The following is a 22731-nucleotide window of genomic DNA, read 5'->3' on the forward strand; positions in this document are numbered from 1 at the left end:
TTCTCTGTGCTACCTTGCTGCATAGGGTGGCGAAGTGATGCCCTCTTGAGAGAGCGCTTAATTTATATTCTGACAAAGATGTAAAACCAAAAAAAAAAAAAACAGAAGGGGAGAGTATTTACGCGGACTTGTGTGGGACATACTGTGCTTAAATGAGATTAGGAAAAGAGATCTGATTTAAGTGGGTGCAATTAGGAGCATGGAACCATCAAGGACCACAAACTGTAGCATGGAGATGAGGCAGAGACTTGGTTAGTCCGTTCATTCAATGAATAAGAGTGTTGCTTTGGTATGTTGATGAAAATGGAGACTGAAAAGAGTTGTTTGCCTCAGCATAACATTGATTACGAGGCCTGATAAATAAAATATAAACCGAAACCAAATGCTTCCCCTCTTCAACGTGCAAATGTACAAGAAGGTTTAGTTTCTTTTACAGTATTTGGCAATGTTTGATATTTCCCAACAAAATGCCAGCTGGATTTCTTTTTTATTTGTGCTTTGGAAGCTGGTTTCACTTCATCTGTCCACAGCCAGGCTTTTTGCAAGAATTCATTGTAAGAGATTGTGTCTTTGCTCTAAACAGCACAAAAGGTCAAAGTCTAACAGTAAAATAGATTAGGATGTTTTTACAGCTTCATTTGAAAAACAAAACAGGCTGTCATTAATATATTTTGTGTGCACAAAACAGGGTCTGGAAAAGCGAGCCAACATTGGCACTTATGTGATAGGACTCAAGTGTTCCTTTATTAATAATGATTTCATCACAAAACCTTGCTGATGTAAAGAATGTCAAAGTTTGTGACTTTTTTTAAATACACACTTTTTACATTGCCTTAATTTCTGCATTTTATAATTTGCATTGTCTTTTATTGCTTCCCCGTATTCACTGCAATATACTCATCATTGCTTTTTGGTGCGATTACGTTTTCCGACTGTGAGTGGACATTGAAAGCACCCCGAGTCTATTGCAGAACGCAAGCAAAAAGAAAAGAAAAGAAGAATAGAATAGAATACAATAGAAATAGAAGAAAAGAAATCTAAAGATGGAACTTTACTAACACAAAAGTGTCAGCAGGCTCGTGGCTCAGTCAGGAGTCCTGACACGGGACGCGTCACAACGGTCGGCTTGTTGGAAAGATTGGCAGCACCGAACTTCCAGTGAGGAGGCCAACTCTTCATCTGAGAGTGGCCATTTAAAGGCGTACGTGGACTTCTTGGGAAATGTAAGTCAAATGAACCCTTACCAATTTCAATTCAGTATTGAATATATAATGACGTATGAACAATCCAGCTTCTCAGAACGTGTCGTGTTTGCGTATGTTGGTGACTGGTGAAAGGAAATAGACGTCACAGGGCACTTGTGGTGCAGAGAGGTTGCTCATTTTTCTGATATCAGCCACAGAAAGGCTTGTTAGATGTTGCAGTCAAAATAAGTAGAGATGTCCATGTAAATTTTGGTGCCAATTGATAGCTGTTTTTGCACATTTTAAAAGCTAGTTTGTACAATGATTTCAAATGGGGTAATTGTGATTGCTTCCTTATGTGACATCAACCAAAACATGGAGGGGGAGGGGTGTGTTGCCCTGTTCCTCATTAAATGTGGGCGTTTCTAAAGGCATTTGTTATTTCATTATTTCTCCCAAATTAATTGAGGGAATAGAAAATGCTAACTTTTTTTCATTTACCTAATAAAAAAATAAATAAATAAATTGGGCTAATTAGTGAAAAAGAGCCACCCTGGCTTTACCCTCTCTTGAAGCGACGTTTTATTCCAATGATGGGATTTATTTTATTTCTCATGAGTTTTGTTTTTTGTTTATAGTAATACCTCTATGCATTATGATGATTCATATGGGGATGTGATGGCATTCAGACAAATTATTTATACAAATTACAACAAAAATCAGCAAAGTTTGTTTTAGCTCGTATTTTATTTGTGCATTGCTTATTGTACTGGGTTACCTAGAACTATTTGACCTAGAACTCCATTCGAAAGTCGAGCCAAAATTAAAAAGTAAAAACATCCAACAATGAGCCCAAACTGTTGCCATGATAATACCTTCATTTAGCATTGTTTTTATTCCCTGCTTTGGTTTATAATTCAGTTATGGGAGAACAGACATGGCGCTGAAGTACCGTAAATTTCGGGCTATAAACCGCGCCGGACTATAAACCGCACCAGCTAAAATTCGTGATTTTTTTAAATTTTATACTTATATAAACCGCACCGGACTATAAGATGCACGTGCGCACGAGTTATTTACAGAGAAAGACAGTACAGTGGAGCCTCGGTCTTCGAACGTCCCGGTTCTCGAACAATTCGGTATTCGATCAAAAAATTCGAGATTTTTTTGCCTCGGATGTTGGACGAAATTCGGTTGTCGAACCTCGCGAGATGAGCCAAGAGGACGCGCATGCCAACTGACTCCGTTCGTTATTACATTCTCGCTACTCTGAGGATTGCATCGACTCTAATCATGCCTCCAAAGGAAGCAAGTGGGAGCAGTAAAGCCATCCTAAAACACAAAGACGCTCCTAAAGCAATGCGACAGTGAGCGCCTGGCCGGCGCGCTGCAGTTGCGCGGTCGGCGGCACGCTACGGTTGCGCGTTCGGCGGTGCGCTGCAGTTCCGGGATTGGACAAAATTAAGCTCCCTGCGCACTGAGGTCCACTTAAATTTTGGAAAGTACATCAGGACTTTAAAAATATTTTCAAAAATATTTTCTAAATTTCAGCGACGGCTCTGTCACAATAATGCGACCTGCGCGGTGCAGTTGCGCGGTCGATGACGCGCTACGGTTGCGCGTTCGGCAGTGCGCTGCAGTTGCGCGATCGGACAAAATTAAACTTCCTGGGCACTGAGGTCCACTTAAATTTTGGAAAGTACATCCTGGACGTTAAAAGTATTTTCTAAATCTCAGCGGCCGCTCTGTCACAATAATGCGACCAGCGCGGTGCAGTTGCGTGGTCGGCGATGTGCTACGGTTGCGCGTTCGGTGGTGCGCTGCAGTTGCGCGATCGGACAAAACTGCGCAAATGAAAAAATTACGTTTTTGTTTTTGCTTGGAACGGATTTTTATTCTTCATTATTTGTAATGGGAAAACATGATTCGAAATTCGAATGACTCACATCTCGAACAGCCTTCTGGAACGGATTGTGTTCGAAAACCGAGGCTTCACTATACACAGAAAGCCTTTTTAGGGTTTTAATCACATTAACATTTTGTTGTAAACACGGAAGTAACAACACTAGCTGGGCTAAAGTTTTAATAGCATTAACATTCGTTGTTAACACGGATGTAACAGCACTAGCTGGGCTAAAGTTTTAATAACATTAACATTTTGTTATACATGGAGGTAACAGCACTAACTTGGCGGGAAAAAAAATACATACGAGTCAACAAAGTCACTGAGATTTGTCTTTGTCTTCCTCCTGTCCACTGAAACCAGCAAAATTTTCCTCCGCAGTGTCCGATTGGAATATGCATGTGAAGTCGCCGCATGATCGCGTAAGGTTTTTAATGTTTAATTCCCATTTGTAAGAGAATATACACAAAGATGATTGTCAAGAAAGAGAAGATTATTTAGGGATGCATAACTTGCATTAACATAACAGCACAACAGCGGTCCACAGCGTTTTTGAGTGTATAAGTGTATTAGTCATGGGAAAAATCACGGGAAAAAACCTATATAAGCCGCAGGGTTCAAAACTTGAGAGAAAAGTAGCGGCTTATAGTCCGAAATTTACGGTACTTGCTGTCCTGGTAGAAAGCACAGTACCAGGATTTTTTGCTTTTGGGCTAAAAGCAGGCTTGATCGATTAAGAAAGGGGCTAAGAAAATAATTTACAAGTATAGTTTAGAATATCAAATGTTATTTTGGAGGGCCTTAACCATGGCTCCACAGATTTCTGATGAGGCTAAGGTATCCTCTAACTCCGGAGTAGTGCAATCTCTGCCTGGTATACGTTATAGAATTATTGATGTGAAAATATGATTGATAAATGAATATTATTCTCATATATTTCATCAGGTTCTAGATTCTATTACCTTTTCAAACTTTGAAGCTCATGTGTATTTATTTGAAAGCGGATGCCAGTTTCAAACGACCATGGAATAATATTAAAACGTAGCTTAGTTCACTTTATTGCAAAGGCATTTCATACAGTTGGTTCATTTCAGGCTTGTGCTTATCGTATATATCTAAAATAATTTGTAATGTTCAGAACTAATATACGGCATAAAAACCATAATTTAGGATGTGTCCCGCCGAACATGTGGGCCAAAACCTGCACTGAATTACTGGAATTGAATGAAGTCCAAACATTTAACTTGACTCAATTCTCATTGGGAATTTTATGAGCTGGCCACAGATCAGAGGTTTTATTTTGATGCAATCAACAGTCTCTAAACTCCTTCCCACCTAAGACGTAAACATTTTATCATCAGCAATGTTTTGGACATTTAACACAGGTCTGTTGGGGTAGCGTGTCAAACATGGATAAATGCACTATTTAGCCAACAGTTTTCTAGTTGTTGCTATGGGGTCGCTGTGCAGCAACAGCAAAAGGACAGTGATTGGTTCATGCTGGTTATTCGGTCAGGGTGGGGGTTCTGCATAGCATACATGTTCACCCACTACGTCACTGGGGTTGTGCTTCTTACAGAAATCTAATGAGGAGCACTTTCCTTTAAAAACATTTACCACCAATATAAACCTACATATGATTATATATATTTTACATTTAGATTGTCATCTGCATAATCTATTTCATTCACACAGGGAAATTGAGAGAGATTTATAATCAAGATTAGGTGATATTCATATTGGGTAAATCCAGGATGTAATGTCTTGTATAATGAAAATGGGGATCAGCTAGATGACATTCATAAGATTGTAATTGATACAAGCGCTCAATCTACCTAGAAAATACCTTCACATTAACACCACTGCCCAACCCCACCTCTGAATATAGACGCATGTGTCGCTCCACATACAAGCCTGTGAAAAGGAAAAATACATATACAATCCGGTGTATTTATAAACATCAGTTCAACAAATAATGAACTCGAAGATATTGCTGAGATAATAATTGAGACAATTGTGTTTTTTGTGCTACTATAGATAGATTTGAAGAAAGCTATTGACTTTTTCATTGCTTGAGGATGCAGTACAATGATTTTTTTTCTTTCTGATTGTTCTTTACACACACAATGCAGTATGAAAATAATTCAGCATTCCATCATATAAACCGTAATATGCCTGAATGTTCCCCACACAAATATTCCAGGCTAGAAATATTGTGCTGTACCAGTGCGAAGATACAGGTAGTAACAGCACATCTCTTTATTTTTTTTTTCTTATAGTGTGCCTTTGTAATATATGATAATAAAGCATGGAATAAGTTTGAATGGATGTGTCGTCTAGATGAATCCCTACCTAAAAAAATAAAATAAAAATGTGATGTTAAAACGAGAAAAAAACAAGAGTAGTCGCTGATAGACCAGCTGGGATTATACACACAACCATCCGTCACACTGTTTGATGGTGAGAATCTTGGTCATCTGGGAGGGACTCAGAATAAAGCTAGAGCGAAGCAAAATGTATGGGTCTCTCAAATAGGGTCGGCAGACATTTTTTAAAACACTGTCACTTGCGTCTTTGGGTAAGTTTATTTTTATGAATCAAAGGTACATCAAAAGTTGCTGAATCTCTATCATAAATAAAACAATAATAGCTGATGATGCTTTATGTATCACTCAACGCAGAAGTATTGATTTTTAATGATATTCTCTATTGTACGCAGGTGAATCATGTCTTGTTTTTTAGGTATTTGTTTAGTGCTGGTCACTGAATTAGAAACATTTGCAAAATAGCAGTTGTTACATTTTTCAACGCATTTTCATTGTACAAAAAGCAAGTCAGGTAGTGTTCACTGCCCTTGTCCTACTTGTGAGAGGTCATTACCTTTAAAAAAAAAAAAAAAGCCCATTTCAGCAATTTAACTGTCACACTGTTGTTTCATTGAATCATAATAATGAAGAAACTGTTTAAATGAATTTCAATTAAATGCATTATAACTACAATAAACTTTTTCTCAGTATTTTGAGGCTGCCTTCTTTGCTTGTATGAATGCCTGAAGTTTTCGCAACATTGATATGACCAGCAGGTCGCAAGTTTCTGTGCTCACAGCTTCCCAGGCAGTGGCAATGTCCTGCTTGAGTCGGCTTACCGTGACTAATTTTCTACTTGACGATGGCCCAAAGGTATTCAATGACATTGAGGTCAGACAAGTTGGTCATCCATGCCAAAACTTTAAGCTGTTTTTTTGGCAAACCAATCTTTGGCTATTAGCTAGTTCTAATATCTTCTTGTTGCGTACAATCAACCATACGTATACACACAAATTCACCAGATTAGATAGATAGATAGGTAGGTAGGTAGGTAGGTAGGTAGGTAGGTAGGTAGGTAGGTAGGTAGGTAGGTAGGTAGGTAGGTAGGTAGGTAGGTAGGTAGGTAGGTAGGTAGGTAGGTAGGTAGGTAGGTCGGTCGGTCGGTCGGTCGGTCGGTAGATATAGATATTGATTGATTGATTGATTGATTGATTGGTTGATTGATTTTTGGGAAGGGGCGGGGTAGTGGGGTTGCGAATCATGATGCAGAATCATGAAGTACAGTAGGAGGTTCAATGGTCATGACTGTTTAGTACATCATAGAGTTTATGTTAATCTTGCTGAAAACGACCAACCCCACAACAATAAAAATAACAATCAAATAGTAAATAGATACATATACAAACCAATTGATACATACATATAATCAATAAGTTAACTTGTTTTTGTTTGTCTTTTCCATACAATCCTAATTCTGTACTGAATGGGGAGAGAATGACTCCTCCACAGCTTTGATGTCAACATGTAAGAATGGAGACAGAAATGCAGAAAGTTCAAAGTGCAACAGGAAGCGAGAGCCAAGGTTCTGAGGGAGGTGGGATGACTGGTAGCAGGCAGCTCCAGGGAATAGCAAAGACTCTTAATCATGATACAAGCTAATGAGGACCAGCGACATTCCGTAGACACTATATACTTTAATTGCATAATTTTATTCTGACCTCACCACCAAAGTCAAGGTGATAAATGAAGTACTTTCTTGTGATAATCGGCATAAGAAATGCAACCCCATGTGAGGAGGTGCTGCCATCTACTTTGACGCGTCCCCAGACATCAGTCTTTAGGGGGGCACATGAAATCCATTATAATTATGACCCTACAAACAACTGTGTGCGTACGTGTATGCGTGCGTGGCCTGACTGCGGCAGTGTAACTTCTACAAATTCTTTGAGGGGAAACACTATCATATTAATCATGACTGTCTTCAGATAGGACCGCTCATATTTTTTGTGAGCACGACAAGCTTAACTATTCACTCTCTGGTTTCAGAGTCAGTTTTTTCCAATCTAAAATACCTAAAAATAATGGCACAAGATTCGTTATTCTTTAGCCAATGAATCTGCCAAATTGTGTATCAGTTACTGTACCTCGAAACATCATGAAGTGAGCTTTGTGATCAGCTGGTTTTAGAATTCAACTCATTAAAAATTAGTTGTACATGCAGTATCAAGCAGGGAAAGCCTATATCGTTGATTTTGATATTAATCACCAGAATAGTGACCAAGCATTTCAATAGTGCCTATTGAAAAAAATCAATTCCCAAATCCACAGTTATATTTCAAATCTGAATGTTTCAACTGCACCCTAACGCTATATCTTGGCAACGTCTCAAGTGGTACAAATGAGTTGCTGATTACATTTATCCATGGGGCCGACTTGCTAATTATTTGCCGTTTTTATTGATAAAGGAAAATTGCATGATTTTGTCAGATTGAAGGGAACATAATCTGTAACAACCTATCATGCTGCAAAGTAGGTTTGAAGTGTGTATTGTGCGTTGGCAACGCTCATGTCCTGTTGACCCCTCTAATGCTGTTTAGATTTGCTGTAAGCGCTGAACCATTTATCATTTTTAGATTTATCATATCTAGATACTGTTGTCAAGATATTAATATGCCATGAAACAATGTGTTACAGATCAACACTTGCTACATTGCATGCTGTACGATCTTAATTATTAGATTTCTTTTGTTATCATAAAATTAAAAAGAACATTAAAAAGAAAACCCCATGAGAGAAAGATGTAGGGTGAGAACTGGTATTTCTATATAAAGTATCTCCCTAATTAAGCCAAGTGCTGAGGGAGAACTGGTTTAAATTCATGGACATTCCCAAGCTTGGCTCGTTTGACGTACCTCGACAAACCTTGTGATAGAAACAGCATGCAGCAGGAAATTGAATACAGCTGCATCCCTGTTGTTTGTTTCAGAGGATTTTTTTCCCTGCGCTTGTTTTGCTCCCACACACTTGAAATGGAGACAAGGTCAAAGCATCAAGACTTTATACCCAGAAACATCACAAGCCTCATGTAAATCTCTGCATTTTCATGGCGTCATCTTCCCCACTGTGAGGAATGTCTTGGTCAGCCATTGCTGGGAAACAGGGAATTTCACTGTGGAAGTGGACAGTGATTCCTGGAAGCCAGTCAGTGGTACTTAGTGTGACGTTCTGAAGCAGTTTAGGGGGATGTATTTCATTATTTTATTCATTATATTCTTATGTGAAGTTTGCTTTGACATTACTTACTCAACTATTACACATCGTCTGTTGTTTGACATTAAAATGAGATTAGAAAACTTCAAAAAAAATTCCAGTAATGTTACATGGACGTACGCATACACACGCACGCGTGCACACACACGCACACATACACACATACAAACAAACACACTGCTCAACAGTACGCCTAGAAAACCTAGAAAAAAAGAATTCCTTCTACCGCATGTCAGCCTGAGACAGAGGGTGCCATCACACCAAGACCGCCATAATTTCATTTTTAGCTGTCATGCTCATGACCTCTTTTGACTTTGACTTGAGTGTTTTTATTTATATTGGCAAATAAAGAATAGGAAAATAGGATAAACTGAATGGGAGGGAAAAACAAGGTCAGTATACAGTATTAATATATTGAAATACCACAAACTGCATTGAACTTGCAAATTGGCACCTGAATAATGCATTCATAAAATATATGCTGTACGTCATACTATATACAACCATCCATTTTCTGCACTGCTTTTTCTTATGCTGACTTCAGGCAGTAGGGAGGGGACACCCTGAACTGGTTGCCAACCAATTGCAGAGCACACCATACATTGTAGTTTCTCAACAATAACAAACAATTATATATATTAAATGCCCCCCCCCCAAAAAATCACCCTTCAAAAGCTGATTTTCCTCTGCCATTAAATATAGGCTTTCCTGACTTGCTAATAGAGGTGTTCACATTTGTGTAGTATTGGTAGTAATTAGTAATCTTTTTCCAGGTTTTCCAGGATACTTGAAAACCCTGACAGATGCAACATTTAAAGGTGTAATGTGAAGCCCTATTGCCCCTCTCATATGCTGTAATCGACTACATCATCAGCAAGCATACATTTTACCGTTAACCTTCCATTTCTTTTCATGCACAGACCCCAGTGAGTCTATTTCTATTTCTGCATGGAGTACGTGTGCGCACTGCGGCTCTGACCGCCCCGATGTTGATGCAAATGAGGGATGCCGCGAGGATTGGCGTGGAAAATACTACTTGTTACACCCAATTCTACCAGTCTTAGCAAAATACCAAAAAGAAGGAAACTCCATTCACATGCAGAGCAAAACTTGGTTTTGCACTAGACTTGCGCTTGGAGTGGAAATGGGGCCCTCCAGAGTGCTCTCAGGGTTGCTACTATCATGAAGGTGGACTTCAAAATAGTACAACTGAGAACCACCCGCTGACCTGGCTGATCAGTGTGTTTTGAGTGTTTGCTGGGTGGTCGTGAGGTCGCTGGGCTACACCATGGAGGAACAAAAAGCTGCTGTGGCCACCCTTAGAATACACTGTGGCCTGCACATAGTTCTACAACTGACTTTCTGAACATCAACAGAGCCAACACAATTACGAAATACAATGGCCACAAGATGGCCACATATTAAAATTAGCTTGAAAATGGCATCGTGGCTATTTCCGACCCAAATCATCTTGCAAACTCTGAAAAACAGTTTTCAAAATAACTTTTTTCAGGCTCAGGTAAACAATTAAAAAAATGACAACTATTTACATTGTGTACAAAGGAGCCAGAACACACAGTATTCCTTTTCATGATAACCTCATTTCCACTTTTCTTGATATGAACACCTGTATAAATTGGGTTTACATAAATAACTCCTCTTGCATTGCAGTCATTGTAGTCTCTTCCAAACAGGCAGTATCGCGCTCTCTGTTGGAACTGTACCTCAACTGCCTGTGAGTCACCGTAACGAATGCAGCCTTATGTTGTTGTCATTTTGTGGCTGTGCAGACTGAGCAGTTTCACCTTGCTAGATTGTTCAGAGACAGAGGAGGGTGAGCTGACATGGTCGCAACACTGAAATGCTGATAGGAAAATCCCATTAGCTGTGCTCCCACGAAGGCAATGCAAACACAAATAAGGGATGCCAGAGCAGGTGGGTGGTCTGTCACTTTCACTGTGCACATTGGTAGACGAAGCCTGTGCACCCACACTACTCTACACAAAAAGCTGTAGAAGTACTGGTGGATTACTGTCACTCAGTGTGTGTGTGTGTGTGTGTGTGTGTGTGTGTGTGTGTGTGTGTGTGTGTGTGTGCAAATGTGTTTGTGTGTGTCTGTACACTGTATCTGATTTGGTCAATTATTACATGACATGTGATGGCAATAAATTCAAACGTCATCATACAGAACATATTTGCATTGGTCAACTACTTTTAGTGGAAACGTAGTGAAAATACACAAAGAAACTAAATAAGGGAAAGATAAAAGGAAAAAAAAACTCATCAATATTGAGAAAAGAGCAATGTCTACTCCAACGTGGCCATGAATTTGAAATGATTTTTGGTTGGAGGAAGTAGCAAAAGCAAATGCTCAAATTAGAATGCTCCCAGTTACGTTTTAGGAAACAGCTATCCTCACTGTGTAAGCATTCCGAACAGTGAGGCATGGGACAGAAACTACCCAGACAATATTTGATTCAGACAAGATGGAAGGACCTGCTTTCTTGCAGAACCCAAAAAGCCACAGGACACTTGGCAGATGTCTTCTGGGAAAGTATTGATCATAGTCTGGACTGCATGTTGTCAAACATGACAACACTTACTATAGTGAAACATTACATTATTCCCAGTGTTAAATATATTCTATATGTGATACAAATTTAAGCAAAATGGCATGGACCTCAACACACTGTAATCAGTGGTGTGTCTGTTGGTTTGCACAGTTTGAGCACTTCACTTGTTATCTTGGGCTTTTTTCTGTTAGTGATGCTCATGCCAGCAAAAGGTACTTCAGTCAAACCTCACTTCTCGAAAGCCTTGAGCCGTGCCAGAAGGTGGCCAGGAGGTGGCCAGGAGGTTGATTTTTGGCCAACCGGTTAGAACAACTCAACTCCCATTCCAATTTGGGATGGTGGTTGCATTGTTTTGAGCAGGGCCAGACTGGATGACCACTGTCACAGGAGCATAACTACCCAAAGCCAATTGCATATTGCTGAGCCCATGTCCCTCTAAAATCATTATTTTTCAAGAGACCAAGTATAGGTCGGTATAATAGATGTGAAAAAATATTACATTTACACAATTTCGACATATAAACATATACAGTACAAGTTTACTGTTAAAATGTTGAGAAAATATTTTTTGGGACATTATTATTATTTTCAGGCACTTAATTAAATGTTGACAGTCTCTGCTCTGTCTATCGTCAGTTTTTTCATAATATAATAATCTGTCCATTCTTGTTATATTAATAGCGCTTCCGTCATCGCTTCTGTCACCAGTCCGTCTGTTTGTCAGTCCACCATTAGCCATTTGCGGTATCCTAAACCAAAGCAGACATTTTCTCAGAGGCAAACGACTTTAATTTTTTTTGCCATGTGCAACGGTGTGCATAAAAGAGCTGGACCAGCGTGTCCGGCCGGACCAGTGTTGAAACAAACCCTGGTCTTTTTAAAGCAGACAAAACAGTGTGCAGTTGTGAATACAGCCAAAGATTGTACAGCAGGGGGGTGAGGCTGGGTCTTTTTAGGCTCGGAAAAAAACTTTAAACGATTATCAAATGTAAGAAAAATAATTATCAAACAGTAATAAATAAATAAATTGATAATAATGAAAACAATAATACAGCAGATATAGAAAACTGAAGAAACCACATATAGTCACTGACTTGGGAAATGTATTATTATTCACATTCACGTGTCTGTATTAACAGTTCTTTAACCCTGGAAGGAACATTGTTCTGGCTTCTGCCTACTTCTTGCTGCTAGCTGAGCCACATTTGGCGTGAGAGAGGAAGCAGTTGAGACCCTCAGTAGGGCTTGAAGATCCTCATCAATAACTCTGAACCTGTACTTGGACCTACTGAAGTTCAAGGTAGAATAGTGCTTTTCGCATAAGTATATATGTGCTACCAATTGTTAACTTTTGAATCGGGTGTGTTGCATGACACGTCTACTAAGACAGGCCTACTATAGCTAGACTATAGTTTTTTACAGTTAATATGATGATATAAGACATACATTCTAAAACAGGCCTACTATAGCTACACGATAGTTTTTACAGTTAATATGCGGAGATGAACTGCTCTGGTTTAGCACATGAACATACTGTATATATTAGTGGAAAATGCCTTTATTTGCAAGGCGAGAGTGAGCTCATCCAGATGGAATGAGATTTAAACCAAAGCCAGATCAAAGGAACAATAGCACAAAAGAAAAGGCAGACAGCTCTTGGAAAATGAAAATTATATATGCATCACAATCAAAAGAGTCCATGAGACTAAAGACTAACTACTGTCAGCTCTGCGCTGGTTTCCCGTCAAGGCTCATGTGTATAGATAGATGCATGTACACACATAGTTCACACATAGTTTATTTGCCAAATGACAATCACCACTTTAAACAGCCGATCAGAACAAAAACCACAACAAGCTCTTCTCCTGATAGGTCTGACAATGAAGGTCAATGTCAAGGTCAAGCATAATGTAATGAGACCACATTGCCAAAGACATTTAACAGTGTATGAGTCAGCCAGAAAAAAAACAACTTCCACCGGAATGAACCAAATCGTTGTGCTGTTTACCACGAAGGGGCCTTGATTTGCCTGCGGAAGGGAATGAGCACTAGTTGTAGGGATGGGAGGGGCATGCTCATGTTATCTATTAGGCTTTGCCTCCACATTACAAGTCTCACATCACTCATCTCATGGCAAGTGTGCTGGAACAGATTATACATGGCTGCTACAAAATAACATGGGAAAGAAGCAGCAGTGACTTCATCTGGGTTTGTAGTCAAAAGATGAGCAGCAAAGTGAGTGCACTACAAATTCCTATTTATTTACACACCTCCATTATCATAACATTTATTCACAAACCTATTGATTTCGCACATCTATCATTAATGTATTACTAAATATGAAATCTATCACTGATTTTAGGTGGAAAATGATGCACGCACGCAGGCACGCACGCACACACACCCACACACACTTATTTAAATAGTACATATGCCCATACAAATATGGGAAATCCATGCACACTACTGAATTTAATTGAAGAAAATCACAGATTTTGGCCAAGCCTATAATTTTGATTAGGTTTCTGAATCCAGTCATCAATGGATGACTAACTAAAATTACAATATATCATCAATAAAGCTTGACTGATGAATACAGTAGCATCTTCAAATACAGATGCCTGAATTTTCGGCTGCATTTTCCCCACTTGATTTCTTTTAGTATTCCCTAAAGCAAAGAAGTTGGCATTTGAAATTACTTCAGTTTTGTGATTTGCTTTTTTTTTTTTTCCCAAACAACTGAATGAATATACTCTGAGACTGGTGATCCCATAATTTTTGCTAGTGATGTCCATCAATCACAATACAATCATTTTGTCGAACATAAGCTATCAACCATGTGTTTGCATGATCATGTGATCAGTATGTAGTTTCACTACTTTTTTTGTGCAGCCAGCTGTTTCTCACCATGCACCTCCAAAATGCACATCTGAAACCATTTAAATCAAAAGCAGTCACAGTCTCCACAGCATTCCAGCATGGCCTTTCTCTTTATGCTGCAGCCCCTCTCAGCATGGAAATACGGGTATGAAGGGCAGCACAAATATGTCACCCACAGTGCATTCCCCACAGGAACACTAAAGAAGGAAAAGACCAACAAAAGGAACGATGCTGGCAAGCTGAATAACCTGTGAGCTCCTTGGGCTTCAATATTTTGCTGCTGCAAATAAAAATCTACAAGCAGACAAAAAGTGAGATCACATTTACACTAGTGCCAATCCTTGAAAACTATCACTACTAGTTCTGCTACTTATTATCCGAGCTGTTTTATTAAACTCATAAGGGTCGCAGGCATGCTGGAGCCTATCCTTGCAGTCTTTGGGCAGTAGGCGTGGTACACCCTGAACCACCGTGGTGCCCCTTATCATCATCATCATCATCATCATACACAGACACAACTTCTTCCCCCAGGCTGTCCCTCTGATGAACTCACACCACTCATAGAGACTCAGAGACATCACTGTGCAACAACATCCAGCTCTCACCACTCAAATGTTGTTAGTTGCCTGAATGTTGTCAGTCACTTAAATGTCGTACAGAGGCTGAGAGCAACCGTAGTCAAATTTCCTGTTTGGCATGCCAAATTTGGTCACTAAAGATGATTCTGATCATCATCATCATTTTTTTTTTTTTTTTTGCAGCACAGTGAACCACTGGTTAGCACGTCGGAGCACTGGTTAGTATGTCCACCCCACAATTCAGAGATAAAGGGTTCAATTCCGTCTCCGGCCTTCTTGTGTGGAGTTTTCAAGTTCGTTCCGTGCCTGCATGGGTACTCCAATTTCTTCCCGCATTCCAAAAGCAGGCATGGCCGGCCGATTCCGACTCCAAATTGTCCATCGTGAGTGTAAAAGGTTGTTGGGGGTAAGTATTGGATCGACGTAAATATTGAATCGATTACTATAGGCTCTCTAATTTTTGTAATAACAGAAGAAGAAAAAGAAATAAAGACGAGTATGTAAATAAAACAAGATGGATTTGTTACAAGTTTTGAAAACTAAAAAAATCAGCATACTAAGTCGAAGTTGAACTAACAACAGTTTACCCATGGTTAGAATGTAAAGAGAAAAAACAGCATTGGCCCTCTTAATTCCTACTATGCTAGCTTTCTGTTTGCAGTTATTAATAGAACTGCTCCACTGGGAGCTGCACACACCTCTCACCTGCACAAACAAGTTGCGTAGCTGTAGATGACTCCGATTGAAATACACTGACAATTCTTTACAGCGAATCATGAGAAATGTGCTTATCTGGTAAACAGATGCAAACCTTGACGTGCTAACAAATAACTGACTGCAATATTGGAATCCATCCATCCTTCCATCCATCAATTTTCTGAACCGCTTTGTCCCCACGGGATCGCGGGCGCACTGGAGCCTATCCCAGCTGCCATCGGGCAGTAGGCGGGGGACATCCTGAACTGGTTGCCAGCCAATCGCAGGGCACACAGAGATGAACAACCATCCGCACTCGCACTCACATCTATGGGCAATTTGAAGTGCTCAATCGGCCTACTGCGCATGTTTCTGGGATGTGGGAGGAAACCAAAGTACCCGGAGAAAGACCACGCAGGCACGGGGAGAACATGCAAACTCAACTCAGGGAGGGCCGTAGGTGGGATCGAAACCACAACCTCTGAACTGCGAGACGGACGTGCTAACCAGTGCGACACTGCATAGCATATTTTTTTAGTTTAGTTGCCCCTCTCTATTTTATCCCAAGTTAAAGGAAACAATAGTGCATGTTGTTTTTTTCCATTTACTACAGACATACGCATTTGAAATATCCGTATCTTTATGCCAACATCAAATAGTGAAGTATGTGAAAAACATACATGCATCGCCCGAAATTTTCCAGTCGGCTCATACTCATTTCGATCAGTACTTGCTTCTTTTCTTGTTTGTTTGATTGTTTGTTTTTCAGCTGGAAATCCAAGTCATTTACACATAAAGAGGTTCTATTGGTATGAAATCACACTAGACAAGTGTTAAATATATACGCGTACACATACGCTGACAAACACACATGCAAAAAAAACTCCCTTGCCTCCACCTGCTGACAGTGTGGAGAAGAGATAAGGCTACATCAAATGTTCAATGCGGTATTGATTTCCATGCCAACCAATCTCACCCAATCAAAAAAGGTCACACTGTGTAGAAATCAAAAGGAAGCCTCTTTGTTTTGGAATTGCATACTGGATAGCCTTAGGCACGTACACTTAGGTTGAAGCGTAACGGTTTTCATCTGTGGCTAACCACCTTTTGCAACAGACAAAATTGGAAAACAACATCACTATATGACCAATGTAATGGTGTAAATACTACAATGAAAAAAAAATGTTCCTTGTCTTTTGAGTCTATGCTATCATTCTTACACACAAAATATGACAAGTACACTCGTTACATATTGCCATTGGATAGAATCATATTTTGATAGCACCTTACCATGGCTTCCAAACTCAATCTCAGTCTTTGTCCAATTCCGCAGTTCCAGGAAACAAGAATATCAAGGCATCTTTTCAAATCTTTGGGTTTCTGAGAATATTTCACAGCTAATGTTATGTTGGTCTTGATGCCATAGTTGATGTGTTGTTTTGTTCAGGGAAAAGTCACCACTGGCATGCATTAATGAACTGATGCAGCATTTAATGTAGGCCGTCAACTATCCTTTTGAGTTCAACCCCGTGTTGTCCTTACCTCACCCCTTCACAAATACTCTATTGCCAGACATTATCAGCCTTTGCAAACAAAATTATGAACACTTGCCTTAATGCCACAGAAAAGGCTGAACTTCTGGTCTAAGGCTAGTTTCACTCTGCAAGCAAATGCAACCCATATTGGATTTTGTTTTTGTCCATATATGACCTGTATTAGAAAGGCTTACTTGCTATATTATCAAATCTATCGTGGGCCACGTTGACTGCAGGTTAATTCGGATAGTTTGTGTGAAAACATTCCCGTCATTTTTCATCAAAATGGGCGTCTGACTGATTGACTGTCCGTCAGTCCGGACAGAATGTTCACCCTATTGCGCATAAGACATCTTAACTTCTTTGGTACCAACAAAGGACGACATGTTACTGGATATGTTATGCATGCCTAATGTTTGTGTGTAGGTAGGAAAGATAGGATGACAGCTGTGAGAAACCAAAATGAGAAGTAATCAACAAACAAAACTTTCCCCCCCCTCCCTTTTTGCGTTTTCCTCGTCAATCGCAAAGTTTCCCAAACCTCCCACGCCCCCATTCTGTGAAGGAAGCCAGCACAGCCTTCCAAATCCACAATTGCTTTCCTCTGTGTGCTCTCCTTTTCTCGATATGCCGATTTTCTGTGTTCATCAGAGGGACACTAGGATAAAAGTTGAAGCACTGTAGTTTTTATGTTGTTGCCATAGTAACATGCAAAAAAGAAAAACAATAGAGATGAATACTTCTCATATTGCACCACTCCTGTCCTTCATGCTTGGTACACGCTTCCCTTACAACCACCCAATCATGTATTGAAATGCACTTTATAAATTTTTAAGCTCTTTTTCCATCTTTAAAATGTGTTGAGCTTTTCTTTAACACACTCATGTTGACCTACCACTCTCTACTCTTCGCTTGAAATGCCCCCTGCATCCTCTTGACTCTCCTTTGAAGCTTACATGGTTATAGAGCAAAGATTGCGCAATTCAAGTTGCCTGCAGAGGCAACATCACTAAAGCCTAACAATTTTCATGGCGAAAAATGAATGTGTGTCTTCATTTGATATATATTATAAACCCTTTATTAAAAGACAAGATTTGGCCATTTAGTTTCATATAAACAAACAAGTTGATAGAACAGGTCAACAAACCCAAGCCAATTAAAATCTCTTTGCTGTTGGTAATTACCAATTCATAAATTCTGCAGCATTAAAGACTCCATTTGTCTCCTGTGATGTGTGCTTTTAATGGTTTTAAGCAATTATATGACTTGGAGACAATTTTATACATTGCTGGTTTGCATATATATCTTGTTTATATGTACATACAACTCATAATATTTTTCCGTTGGAATGCAAATTTTCCCTGGGCTGTCCATAATGAATCCATTTGGGAGTTTTTATTTTTGAAAAAACAAACAAAAAAAAAACCTACCACTTTACCCAGAGCTGTAATTTTTTTACATAGGTTATGTAAACAAAAACATAATTCAAACATTAACTGTAAACTAACTACCCTAAATGCATAACAGTAACTGTGGAAAATAATTTCAATAATTTTGTGGCAGGTGGACCTTTAGTTAGTGCTTATTATCAAAATATCAAAGTGCTTTGAAGTTTACTATATACACTAGATTAGATTACACTAGATTATATACACTGATTTAGAGGCATCCAAGTCAAGTGAAAAAATGACAACAGTGGTCCCTTTCGCAACATTCTTACTTTCTGGAGGGAACAAGGGCCATGTCGGTTTAGCCTACTGTACATGTTCAGTCTATTATAAGTCATCAGTGTATTATTATAAATCTATCAATAATAATTTTGAGTCAACAATTGTCAGTCCTGACTCGGAACGACTAAAATGAATGTTATAATTTATGAACATTTAATTGTGATGACTGAGGTTTGCTTATTGGCTTGGTCCTCAGCAAACATTCTAGTTTCTTATTTAGCCCTTTTGAAAGACAAATTTCCCATGTTGTTGTCCCAATTACAACTGTCTTTTCCCCCCAGTTAGACCAATAAGAACTTTAACAGAATCCTACTTCATAAAATAAAACCTAGCACAATAACAGTTTTAGCAAGAGAAACATACAATTACATTTCAACATACAGGGTGGCCACAAAGTCACGCACCAATGTTAATTAAAAAAGTTATATCGATCTGAAATAAAAAAAAAAAAAATTATATTAACAAAAAATAAATATTAACATTGGTGCGTGACTTTGTGGCCAACCTGTATTTCAATACTGTATTTTTTTTTCAAGCAATTAGCCACTAACCCACTCCACTTTGTAACATTGACGATATTCCACTTTAATTAGCTACTCAACCTTTGTGAGTTGTCACCTTATCGTGGTGGATGGGTTTGCGTGCCCCTATTATCCTAGGAGCCATGTTGTCTGGAGCTTCATGCCCCTGGTAGTGTCACCCATGGCAAAAGGGTCCTAGGTGAGGGGGCAGACAAAGCACGGCTCAGAAGACCCCTCATGACGAAAAAGACAAATGGACCCAGTTTTCCCTCGCCCGGACGTGGGTCACCAGGGCCCCCCCCTCTGGAGCCAGGCCTGGCCCGGGGCCCGGCCGGGCATAGCCCGAACAGAAAACGTGGGTCCCCCTTCCCATGGGCTCACCCCCTGTAGGAGGGGCCAAAGGGGTCGGGTGCAAAGTGAGCTGGGCGGCGGACAAAGGCAGGGAGAACCTTGGCAGTCCGATCCCCGGCTGCAGAGGCTGGTTCTAGGGACATGGAATGTCACCTCTCTGGCTGGAAAGGAGCCCGAGCTGGTGTGTGAGGCAGAAAAGTTCCGACTAGAGATAGTCGGACTTGCCTCCACACATAGTTTGGGCTCTGGTGCAAGCCCTCTCGAGAGGGGCTAGACTCTCTTCCACTCTGGACTTGCCCACGATGAGAGGCGTCGAGCAGGTGTGGGCATACTTATTGCCCCCCGGCTGAGCGCCTGTACATTGGGGTTCACCCCCGTGAACGAGAGGGTAGCCTCCCTCCGCCTTCGGGTGGGGGGATGGGTCCTGACTGTTGTTTGTGTCTATGCACCAAAGGGCTGCTCAGAGTACCCACCTTTCCTGGTGTCCCTGGAGGAGGTGCTGGAGAGCGCTCCTTCTGGGGAACGGCCCCCCCGATCTGAACTCGAGCGGTGTTCTATTGTTGGACTTCTGTGCTCGACACGGATTTTCTATAACGAACACCATGTTCAAGCATAAAGGTGTCCATGTGTGCACTTGGCACCAGGACACCCTAGGCCGCAGTTCGATGATCGACTTTGTAGTCGTGTCATCGGATTTGCGGCCGCATGTTTTGGACACTCGGGTGAAGAGAGAGGCGGAGCTGTCAACTGATCACCACCTGGTGGTGGGTTGGCTCCGATGCTGGGGGAAGATGCCGGTCCGACCTGGCAGACCCAAACGCTCTGTGAGGGTCTGCTGGGAACGTCTAACAGAATCCCCTGTCAGGAAGAGCTTCAACTCCCACCTCCAGCTGAGCTTTTCCCACTTCCCGGGGGAGGCGGGGGACATTGAGTCCAAGCGGACCATGTTCCGCGCCTCCATTGTTGAGGCAGCCGACCGGAGCTGTGGCCGTAAGGTCGTTGGGGCCTGTCGTGGCGGCAATCCCCGAACCCGCTGGTGGACACCGGCGGTAAGGGATGCCGTCAAGCTGAAGAAGGAGTCCTATCGGTCCGTTTTGGCCTGCGGGACTCCGTAGGCAGCTGACAGGTACCGGATGGCCAAGCGGAACGCGGCTTCGGCGGTTGCTGAGGCAAAAACCCGGGCGTAGGAGGAGTTTGGCGAGGCCATGGAGAATGACTTCTGGACGGCTTCGAGGAAATTCTGGTCCACCATCCAGCGTCTCAGGAGGGGGAAGCAGTGCACGGTCAACACTGTTTACAGTGGAGATGGTGTGCTGCTGACCTCGACTTGGGACGTCGTGAGTAGGTGGGGAGAATACTTCGAAGACCTCAATTTCACTGACACACCTTTCATTGTGGAAGCAGGGCCCGGAGACTCTGAGGCAGACTCTCCAATCTCTGGGGTCAAAGTCACTGAGGTAGTTAAAAAACTCCTCGGTGGCAGGGCCCCAGGGGTGGATGAGATCTGCAAGGGAGTTCTTAAAGGCTCTGGATGTTGTGGGGCTGTCATGGCTGACACCTCTACAGCATTGCGTGGACATCGGGGACGGTGCCACTGGATTGGCAGACTGGGGTGGTGGTTCCCCTCTTTAAGAAGGGGGACCGGAGGGTGTGTTCCAATTACAGGGAAATCACACTCCTCAGCCTCCCTGGTAAGGTCTATTCAGGGGTGCTGGAGAGGAGGGTCCGTCGGGAGGTAGAACCTCGGATTCAGGAGGAGCAGTGTAGCTTTCGTCCTGGCCGTAGAACAGTGGACCATCTCTACACCCTCGACAGCATCCTTGAGGGTGCATGGGAGTTCGCCCAACCAGTCCACATGTGTTTTGTGGACTTGAAGAAGGCATTCAACCGTGTTCCTCGGGAGATTCTGTGGAGGGTGCTTCAGGAGTACAGGGTGCCGAGTCAACTGATAAGGGCGGTTTGGTCCCTTATCCACGTTGAGAGGAGCCAGATGAGGTGGCTCGGGCTTCTCACCAGGATGCCTCCTGGACGCCTCCCTGGGGAGGTGTTCCGGGCATGTCCCACCGGTAGGAGACCCCGGGGACGACCCAGGATGCGCTGGAGAGACTATGTCTCTCGGCTGGCCTGGGAACGCCTTGGGATCCCCCGGGATCAGCTGGATGAAGTGGCTGGGGAGAGGGAAGTCTGGGAGTCCCTCCTAAAGCTGCTGCCCCCATGACCAGACCCCGGATAAGCGGAAGAAGATGGATGGATGGACTTTACATGTTCACCTCCTGCTTGCGTGGGTTAAATCCAGGTAAGTCAGCTCCTCCCCCACCAAAAAAAGCATACATCGTGGTAGGTTAGAATTTGTCAAAAGACAAGAATGTGCGAGGGTTAATGATTGTTTGTATTTGCCACTGGTATGGGTTGGTGACCCTGTAAGACTTACAGGTGCTGGTAAATTCGCAGCCCCATTGAGTACAGGCAATGCAGAAAATGGATGGATGGACAGATGGACGGATGGACAAACAACATTTCAACACTTTCCATTGATGTTTTCAAAGGAATTCCAAAATGTATTTTTGGGGGGATCTGAAGGCATGAAATTTGATAAAAACCTCCATTGTGCATCATAAGATCTGCACATTTTGTGAATGACAAATATAATATATAAATAATTATACTGCTGTTTTGAATAATCTTCTTTGCCTACTTGCCCCTGTAGAGCTTCTACATGTCTACGATTCATCAGCCATGTGATAGACATCTTTGGTACTTACGCATATTTTTTGTTTTTTTCCTCCTTCAATTTAATTCACAGCCACACAAGATTAGAGGAGCCTGCGGCGTCACAGCCAGCTAGAAGAAGAATGGTGAAAAGAGCAATGCAAATACAAAATAAACAGATTTCAAAGCACTTTTATATCAAGACATCAAACGTCCCAAGTGATGAAACAACATGATGCAGCTCTCATTAATTGACACACTGACAACCTCAAAATCAAACTTATGAGAGAGAGAGAAAGACAGCCCAACTAGGATGGAAGATGAGGAGGGGGGACAAAGACAAATCAGCCTGAAGTAACAATAATAACGCAGTGACAGAAGATCTTAATTTTGGCTGACAGACGGTGCTTTAATCAAATTGTATTCCTTGAACTAAACTTTGATTAATTATTTAATAAGGCGGCCTGCTCTTCAGCTCTGACTCATTTGATGCAT

At 41.3% G+C, this 22731-nt stretch overlaps 1 protein-coding gene across 6 annotated transcripts in view; it reads right to left on the bottom strand.

Annotated features, from left to right (window-relative positions):
- The window catches only part of LOC147056571 (uncharacterized), a 96384-nt gene that overhangs the window by 51674 nt on the left and 21979 nt on the right, over positions 1 to 22731 (bottom strand). Inside the window, exon 1 of one of the 6 annotated variants that reach the window (XM_085912936.1) lies at positions 22290 to 22309. The exons of the other annotated variants lie outside the window; for them this stretch is intronic. The gene's annotated coding sequence lies outside the window, so the exon portion shown is untranslated. Of the gene's footprint in view, positions 1 to 22289; positions 22310 to 22731 lie in introns of those variants that run through there. 6 annotated transcript variants of the gene reach the window in all.

The sequence above is a fragment of the Syngnathus leptorhynchus genome, chromosome 5 (assembly GCF_054491065.1).
Source record: "Syngnathus leptorhynchus isolate UIUO chromosome 5, UIUO_Slep, whole genome shotgun sequence".
Lineage (NCBI taxonomy): Eukaryota > Metazoa > Chordata > Actinopteri > Syngnathiformes > Syngnathidae > Syngnathus > Syngnathus leptorhynchus.